The sequence below is a fragment of the Monomorium pharaonis genome, chromosome 8, assembly GCF_013373865.1.
Source record: "Monomorium pharaonis isolate MP-MQ-018 chromosome 8, ASM1337386v2, whole genome shotgun sequence".
Lineage (NCBI taxonomy): Eukaryota > Metazoa > Arthropoda > Insecta > Hymenoptera > Formicidae > Monomorium > Monomorium pharaonis.
This window is the reverse complement of record NC_050474.1, coordinates 18254240-18262413: the sequence shown is the minus strand read 5'-3', so window position 1 is coordinate 18262413 and position 8174 is coordinate 18254240. Positions and strand designations below refer to the sequence as shown.

General features: G+C 37.1%; 1 long non-coding RNA gene across 1 annotated transcript in view; it reads right to left on the bottom strand.

The window, feature by feature from the left end:
• LOC105834914 overlaps window positions 1–8174 on the bottom strand; it is a 39277-nt gene that overhangs the window by 6729 nt on the left and 24374 nt on the right. Inside the window, exons 2-3 of the long non-coding RNA XR_004964337.1 lie at window positions 5454–5515; window positions 5301–5381 (exon numbers count right to left, since the gene is read on the bottom strand). This is a non-coding gene — a long non-coding RNA (uncharacterized LOC105834914). The remainder of the gene's footprint in view (window positions 1–5300; window positions 5382–5453; window positions 5516–8174) is intronic.

Genomic DNA, 8174 nt, shown 5'->3' with positions numbered 1-8174 from the left:
CAAAAATGGAGCTCCTGACTATAGTTCTTTTGTTATACAACTATAGTTACAAACACTTTGTTCTCAGTGAAGTATCAAAAAATGTATAGGACATAACTGGTTGTTAGAATATATCAAGACTTTATGCAGCCTTGCTCGTTATACTTGAGCGTCCTGCATAATTGTTTTGACTGTCCAGCAAAATTATTTTTTAATCTATATCTATATGTATAGTTAAATTTTCAGATACTTGAGTAAAATTGTTTTTTCCGTACATTATTAGTATGTTTTTCTAGCACTTGTAATATAATATCAAAATCATACATTGCACATTGAAACAGAAAGATAACAATAATTTTGTTAAGTTTCGCAATAATTATGTAAGGCGCTTAGCTGGTTAAAAGAAAGTTTAATAATAAGTATTATTAAATTTGATTATACTTACTAAATATTTAGGAAAGTAAAATTGTTTTTATGGTTATATTGACAAAGTATTTAATTGGCATTGTTTCGCTTAACATTTGTTAACTATTATCAAATTCTTTTCTCAATATGGAATATCAAAACGTGTTTTATAGCATTATTCGAATGTACTTTATAATCATTTTAATGATTCAACAAAGTTATCTTCACGTCTATGTTAGTTAAATTCTTAGATACTTCAGCAAAATTATTTTTTCTGCGTAGAAGTAACAATGGAATGTGTTTTATTAGAATCCAATATTAATCTTGTGAGGCAACCTTTATGCATTTGTAAAAAAAAAAAATAAACGCATAAGAAATCTGACGACTTGTCATCTAAATCTCCGCGATTAAACATGCAAAATAATAGCGCATCCCCGGCGAATAAAAGCGTTACTCGTGCGATTACACGTCAACAAACACACACGAGGCTGCAATGACGGAAAGAATCCCGAGGAGCAATATGTTCGGAATGCATTGTCGTGGCTTGCGGCCCTCTCCTCTGATTTTCCGATATCAAATGCGGCCCCGAGACCACACAAATTCCATCTCCCTATTCGGAGGTCGGCCACGACTCATTGTTCGTCGCGGATGACAACGCGCGCAATCCGTCCAAGCGACAGCGCATCCTCCGATTGTTACCAGGCAACATCTCTGTTTCCCCATCTGTTGAGCGACGTATCCCGCCGTATTCCATCTTAACCACCCTGGCCTGCTGCTATCGGCAGCTTGATGCAAACTGACATCGCAGGGCTCCCTTCTTACTCGAAGGATCATTAATCTCAAAGCCTGATAATTTCTTCATTATTACGTACTTCTAATGCATTTGCAACACCTATATTGCATATGAAACAAAGCGTAATAATCTAAAAGAAATTAATAGACATATCCATTTTAACAGTACGATGTAATATACAAATTTATTTAAGTGCACTTCCAATTGTAATCTTGTCGATTAGACATCGACAAACATATTGGTCTACGTTTTATTTTTTTGTCTCATCTGCCCGTCTATAGATCCTTCTCAAACACTACAGATAACGGCTCACATAATTCACTTTCACATTAATATAGAAATTGTAACGAGCTAATTATAACCACAAAACATTAATGATCATTTTAATCCTTGACGCGCCTTTATGGATTCAATGTAAATCATTTGACGGATGTCAAACCACTACTGACAATACACTACTGTATTAAACCAACGATAGCACGCACCGTTTAATAACACCGTAGATAATATGATTAAATAGATGTAATCTGCACATTATTTTCATTTGTACATACATGTATTATTGAGAATAATCTGATAACAGATCGAAACGAATCTATTTTGTTATACTTCCAGAGTCAATATAATTTCTACACTGTAGTGACTCATTGGCCTCTCTTTCATTTAGTTTCGATAATTTATTATTAGAGCCTTAAACATTATATTTAACTTTAATTATAATCTATTTTTAATCTGCATTTATTTAATTTGTATATTTTCAGACTTCTAAAAATAGAGAATAAAAATATCGCACGGTAAAAAGTGGCGCGTATTAATTTGCAGAAAAAGCAATTAATTATATGACAAGCTCAAACGGATTTTTTTTATAAACAGATAGTAAGAAGAAAAAAAAACACCAGAAGACTGTGGAATTTTATGAGAGTTAAGACTGGCGGGCTTAAGGCTGTTTAATGGACAATGCAGCTGCTGCGAAACAACGAAATGGCTAAAAGTCGATATTTTTCCAAAGTTGCTAAGAGAGTATCGCGAGCACTTTTAAGTCGTTAACGTTTTAAGACGATAAGGATATAAAGAAGTCCCTCATATAAAAAGCAGCGAGCTTTACGAGAGGAGCTTCATATGCGAGGGATTAAGCAGAGTCGAACCATATACACTTTAAGAGCGATATCACACAGCAAAATTATAGCGTAATTGACTATTTTTATTTTCCAGTCTTTATTCTACGCTTCCAAACTGCGCCGTTAAAGTCATTAAAAGACGAAAAAATAGAAAGTTATTTACTATTAAAAAATCGCCTCGTCGCATATTCCCGCCAAGAGAGTGATATTCTGACCAAAAAAAGAAATAGTGTCCATAACTCTATACGGTCGCGGCAGGCAACGGGGTTATCAACACGAAAAGAGAGAGAGAGAGGGAAAAGTTGCAAAAGAGCGAGGCAATTGGCGAGGCCGGTCGTGTTGCCGTAAAAGAAGAAGAGAGAGAGAGAGAGAGAGAGAGAGAGAGAGAGAGACTCCGCGCGGAATATAATCGCTCGTAATCGGATCAAGGGGAGTAACATCCTGATTTACGGACCTCTACGTTTCTCCTTCCGTCCGGGTCTCCCGCTCTAATCGCCCTTATCTCTCATTCTCACGGCCCTCCCCATTGTCCCACCGGGGGAGGGAATATAACTCGGGGGAGAAGGCGAGCGGGTTGATGGTCGCCATGGGAAAATCGCGCGCGAACTCCGCTCCTAAACCGCGATCGATTCGCTCTCTTTCGTATAGGCTCGTTTCCTCCGCGATTTCGCGTGACACTTCCGACTTTGGGCGCATAAATTTGACGTCGCGCGCGCGGCATAAATATAATATGAAGGTAGCCCACTTTCGTGTAACGAGAAATTGGGTCACGGAGGAGAAACGAAAACACTTATTGCTAGATTATTCCTCCAGCTAATTCGCCCGACCTCTCTCCGTCCTCGATGAAAATTTCATTCACCCGTCACGGGAGAAATTGCGACCCTCTTTCCCTTCGATCGCGAAACAAAGATCCTTCTCGCTCGTCCTTCTCGTAGTTTCCGCGCGTGTGACCTGGCGGTTACTTTCGGCGTTTCCGGTGCGTTTTTCATTTTCGTTCCGGCGACGGCGCGGCAGCATGACGAATGGCGGGCGCATATACGGGGGGGGGGGGGGGAGGAGGGAAGAGAGAGAAAAGAAAATAAATAAGAGGGAGGATTCTCAGTATGCCGCGAGCTTTCATCGTCCGCTTTATCCTTATCCCCGCACGTACGAGGAGTCACGGGGAAAATGTGAGCGCAACAGAATTTATCGTCCTCCAGGACCAGAAGTCCCTTAAGAGCGTCCGAAATACGTGCAACGCGCGCTCGCGCATACAACACACACACACATGCACGTAACGGGAATAATGCAGCGGGCTGAATAACGAATTGCCGGCCGGGCCGCCGTGTATCACGATATCCACGTAAACAACAATGTAACGTTCCGCCAACTTCGGTCATATTGCCCGTTAAGTATTATTGCCATTACGGGCGGGCGATAAAGAAGACGGTTAACGTCAGCGCGTGGCCGCGAGCGCGGGGGGGAGGGGACATTATTTATCGATCAGTCTCTCGGAAATATTACCGCGTTATATTAAATAATAAAGGCGCGCGAAGGTGCGCCAATTTAGCGGTGACTCTAAATCACCGCTGCGTAAAGCAGTTCACGTTGAATGTCATGGGGGGGGAGGGGGGAGAGGGAGGGGGTTGAAGTACGAGCGGATGTCGACACCGTAAACAATCGTGGCGGCGGCGCTTCGCGAGGGTATGGTGCGTCCTAATGTCGAAGTGGATAAACGGGCGACGAGCAGTTGCGAGACAGCGCAAACGTAGTCCCTTATCGATGGAAGATCGATTAAGCCGACAAGCATGTAAGCGAGATTCAAAGATCGATCGCCCGGAACGTCGCCCGATAGATGGAAACCGTGCTAGAGAGAGAGAGAGAGAGAGAGAGAGAGAGAGAGAGAGAGAGAGAGAGAGAGAGAGAGAATGAAAGATTCTGTTTCTCTCGTTCACGTGCATACATCCGGGCGCGATAAGCGTTTTCCAGAGAACGAAAAGCCCGGTGGATTTTCCTGTCGCGTAACACGACTAAGGGAGACACCAATGCGACGCATCGTGTCACTCTTCCTCCTCATCCTGCTCCTCCTCCTCCTTCTACTCCGAGGAGCATCCTTATCTCGAGAATACGGCGCTACAGTGGCATCTCTTAGCCGTCCGTCATCTCTTCTACTCGAATCGAGTATCCAAGCACTCGTCGATAAATCGCGCGCCGGCAGCCGTCAACGGTGCGAGAGACGGTGATGGCTCGTCGTGCGAGAGCGAGGGGGTGAATATTTATTGAATACTCCGCGGCCCGCGAAATGTACAAAGATGCGATGGCGTCGATAGGCGAGTAACGGAATCGTCGCTTCGATTCGGCCGGATTCGTAAAGATGAATAAATTGCCGCTCGTAAAAGTACCGATAACGTTCGTTTTCGTCCACCACGGTGTTACCACGGTTTTGCATTTTAATATGCGATACATTGATGAGCGAGACGCAATCGCATGATTAATTAAATCGCGAAATTAAATTATGTCCCCCCAATTTGTGTTATCGCAAATGCGACATTTGTATTATGTCATTCATTTGGTTTTACTGTCGTATCAAATTAAATTTTAAAAAAATGTAAACATAATAAAGCATGTTATAAACTCAAAGGACGTACTATACATTTACGTTATTAGTCAATTTTACGATCGTATCGTAATACTAATTTTCAATACCCAATTTATTTTGGCTGACAATATCTTGTAATTATATACATTGCGTAAAAATAAATTGGTATCTGATCCGGCCTGCGATCGAAACTATTAGCGAGCGAAATTTGTTACTGGTTTCCAGTGTAAGTTGCATAGGCTTCTCTATTTTTACAGAAAACCGTTGTGCAATTAAAAAATTTTAGATAAATATATATCTGTATATAATATATTATATATCCTTTCCCTCCCTTCTCCCCCCTCTCTCTCTGTAATTTTTGTTCAAATCATTCAAATAAACGATTATGATAATAAATAAATCATAATAAATAGTAATAAAAACTTACCATAATCGCTCCGTCGCGTCGCCTGATGCCTACCTTAGTCCTTCTGTTCCTTTCAAACTGCCAACTGCTCAGTTCCTTCATCTAAACAAATAATTATATTTAATAAGCAATACTTTTGTATATGATATAAAAACTAATTGTATGTATACTCACGACTTCTTCTCAGGTTGCATTCATTTAATGATGCGCGAAGTTGTAGAACATATAATATTTATCTGTAATAAAAATTACATTTAAATTATAATACGTGTAATGTTCAAAACAATTATATTAAAAAATAATTATTGGATAAAAATATTTTATTTAAAAAATTTCGGCAAATATTCAATATTATTTAATACAATATTTATAGAAGAATTATATAATTTTTCGAAGATAATACATATTAAATTCATACATTTTTTTATTATGTATCTTTTAACTTTGATATACATACATATGTGTATATTCCAAACAAGATTTTTTATAAAAATAAATCTTAAAAATTTTGAGGAAAGGCTAAAGTAAAAAATTTTTAGTAATAACACAAGCAATATACTTTTTGTTATATTTTATTGTACATAATAAAATTAATTTAATTAAAATAAAAAATTTGAATTAAGAAATATCAATATATCATATCAAAATTTCGTTTCTAAATTAACTTTACATACATTTCTAAGTTAATCCTTTTTGTCATGAATCTTTGTGTCCGATAGATTTTTTAAATTTTGTACCCAAGAATTTTTTGGAGTCGCTGAATCTGAGATCAAAGTTTAAATTTCAAAAATCTGAAACGACGGAATTAATATGACAGGCCAGAAACAAGAATAGTCTAATTAATTTAAGATTTGTTTTCTGGATTTATTTTTGGTTGTTAAATAACTCTATTTGTTATTTTTTGTCCATTATTTTGGTTTTGCCATTTCTTGAATTTTTAATATTTGAAAATGTCGACCTCAGGTTTAAATTAAAGAACCCAGAAAACAAGTTTCAAAATAATAAAAATATTTATTTGTTTCTTTATTCCATCAACTTGATTTTTGAAAATATGAAAAATTTTTTCTTATATTAGAATTTAATGACCCAAACCACAATCGCCAAAACATTATTATAAGAGATATCAGAATTTACAGTGGAAAATATTTTTCTGTACATATTATACATATTATTCAAAGATTATTAATTTGTACTTAAAAAATGTTGCATAAAATTTTAAAAGAATTTTAAAAAATATTTTTTACTGTTCTAAACAAGTATTTAAATTGCCCTTTATATTGATAATAAATTAATAAAATATTTTATATGCCGTTTATATTTAGTAGAAAATAAATAAAAAGTTGATCATTGTAAATTAAAAAAATCTTGAACTTTGGATAATCTTGTATGATGATTTTATATTATAATTTTGCATAATGACGTATAACATAATCAAACAATTACTATTTTTCATAATGCAACAATGATACAAATTTTTACTATTTTTATTGTATATATTTGCGCAAAAATATATTAAACAAACATTAATTCATTAAACGATAAAATGACGATATATTTACATGCAAAAAAATTAATTAATAAACAAATTGATAAAACAAAACATAAAGTAATTGTTTGAAAGCAGATAAAATATAATAAATGCGTAAATACGCACAAGTATTCCCTAACACGCAGGGATATATTCAGTTTGACATATTATCATGATAAACTCACGGAGTGATGTTGCGCGTGAATGTTGTACACATTATTACTATTAAGTGTCATTAGCCTTCTTGACCTGTTAGATTTAAACTTAGGAACTCACAAAGCGGCCCTGCCAATCGTCGTTAAGCGACTTCTTGTCAAAGTATTTCCACGCAAAGGAAACGTGACAGTGAAGTGATCTTTGGACGAGAGGAGCGATTCAACCTCAACCCATTGAATCACTTCTGTGAATACCGAGGATATCACGTACGCTTCATATGAAACGACGGATGTTACAATCACCTCCTCGGTCTTCTCTATCATGTTGCGTTATCAAAATGCGTTCTCCTCATCAAAATTGTAACCGTTCTAGTATATGTTTATCATCTAAAACGCCCAACTGCTCTCCCTTCAAGAAGCAACGGCAATCCGATTTATCAATACCAGATTGGAAAAAAAAGTCAGGGAAAATAAAAATAACTCGTGGAAAAGGAATATCATCGCACTTTTATCGAAACTTAGTTAAAAAAAACTCATCTTATCAGACTCCGTTCTTGTGTTTTGCCATTTTAGAGCTTAACGGTACAATGTACAACGGTCGAAATTGATAAACAAAAAGAAGTGTACAACCTTACTCTCATTAGCTTTTACGCATGTTCTCTCTGTTTTGCCCCTTGCCTCTTTACGAAATAATGCAGAAATTCTTTCAAATTCGTTTATTTTTTCCCTCACGTGCTCCAGATACCGCCGCCAAACAATTAACTTTCACCCATTTGCGCATCGAGCAACAGTAGTTCTCCAATTATCTCACCGCTGATTATTGCTTTATCGTTATTCATTATACGAAGGCGCGGGCCCGTAACTGACGCAGCGATTTTAAATTACTGTTGTCCGCTTAATAATAAAGTTTTCCGGTTGCCATTGACGGTTGCGCCCGCGTCGAATTCACTTTTGACAGCGTCGCGTTAAACATCGCGGATCGTCCTCGTTATACGCGCCGGAAATTAAATCCTCCGAGAAAGTTTCCGGCAAAAAAAAAAAGTTTGCCCGACTCTCCCGCAACCTCGCGCCCCGTTCTCCCCTTTCCCTCCCGTTAAATTCGCGAGTACATCGTAATAAAATTCGAGGTAACTCGAAGAAAGAGCTTGTTATTTATATTTGTAGAAACGCATTTTTGCGAGATGATGATAATAGGGAAACTATGTTAATATA